This window comes from Monopterus albus, unplaced genomic scaffold (genome assembly GCF_001952655.1).
Source record: "Monopterus albus unplaced genomic scaffold, M_albus_1.0 scaffold18.1, whole genome shotgun sequence".
Classification (NCBI taxonomy): domain Eukaryota; kingdom Metazoa; phylum Chordata; class Actinopteri; order Synbranchiformes; family Synbranchidae; genus Monopterus; species Monopterus albus.
The window spans coordinates 6,468,613-6,469,941 of record NW_018127898.1 but is presented as its reverse complement, the minus strand read 5'-3'; the positions used below and the strand labels follow the sequence as shown (position 1 = coordinate 6,469,941).

General features: G+C 55.2%; 1 protein-coding gene across 4 annotated transcripts in view; it reads right to left on the bottom strand.

The window, feature by feature from the left end:
* uqcrc1 (ubiquinol-cytochrome c reductase core protein 1) overlaps positions 1-1,329 on the bottom strand; it is a 17,672-nt gene that overhangs the window by 3,511 nt on the left and 12,832 nt on the right. The window lies entirely within an intron of this gene.

Genomic DNA, 1,329 nt, shown 5'->3' with positions numbered 1-1,329 from the left:
GACACATGAGGCAGCTGACGGGTACCGGCAGGCCAAGCGGGCTGCACCCCGGGTGGTTGTGGAGGCAAAAACTCAGGTCTTGGAGGAGTTCGCTGAAGCCATGAAGAGGAACTATTGGTCAGCCTCAAAGAAATTCTGGCAAACCGTCCGGCGCCTCAGGAAGGGGAAGCAGTGCCCTGCCAAAACTGTTTATGGTGGAGGTGGGCAGTTGTTGACCTCGACTGGGGACGATATCGGACGGTGGAAGGAAAACTTCGAGGATCTCCTCAACCACAGCCTCATGTCTTCCGATGAGGAAGCAGAGGCTGAGGGCTCAGAGCAGGGCTCTTTTTAAGAAGGGGGACCGGAGGGTGCGTTTCAACTATAGGGGGATTACAATCCTCAGTCTCCCCGGGAAAGTCTATGCCAGGGTACTGGAGAGGAGAATCCAACCGATAGTCGAACCTCGGATTCAGGAGGAGCAACGTGGTTTTTGTCCTGGCTGTGGAACTCTGGACCAGCTCTATACCCTCTTCAGGGTGGTGGAGGGTTCATGGGACTTTGTCCAACCAGTCCACATGTGTTTTGTGGATCTGGAGAAGGCATTCGACCGTGTCCCTTGTGGCGCCTTGTGGGGGGTGCTCCGGGAGTACGAGGTTCGGAGCACTTTGCTAAGGGCCGTCCGGTCCCTGTACGACCGGAGCAGGAGCTTGGTTCGCATTGCCGGTAGTAAGTCAGACTTGTTTCCAGTGCATGTTGGACTCCGGCAGGGCTGCCCTTTGTCACCGGTTCTGTTCATTATTTTTATGGATAGAATTTCTAGGTGCAGCCAGGGGCCGGAGGGGAGTTAGGTTCGGGGACCACAGGATCTCGTCTCTGCTTTTTGCAGATGACGTTGTCCTGTTGGTTCCTTCAAGCCAGGACCTCCAGTGTGCACTGGGGCGGTTTGCAGCCGAGTGTGAAGTGGCTGGGATGAGAATCAGCACCTCCAAGTCCAAGGCCATGGTTCTCAGTCGGAAAAGGGTGGCTTGTTCCCTTCAGGTTGGTGGAGAGTTCCTGCCTCAAGTGGAGGAGTTCAAGTATCTTGGGGTCTTGTTCACGAGTGAGGGAAGGATGGAAGAGGAGATTGACAGGCGGATTGGTGCAGCTTCTGCAGTAATGTGGTCGATGTACCGGTCCGTTGTGGTGAAGAAGGAGCTGAGCTGTATGGTGAAGCTCTCGATTTACTGGTCGATCTACGTTCCGACTATCACCCATGGTCATGAGCTTTGTATCATGATCGAAAGGGCAAGATCCCAGATACAGGCGGCTGAAATGAGCTTCCTCCGCAGGGAGGCCGGGGGCACCCTT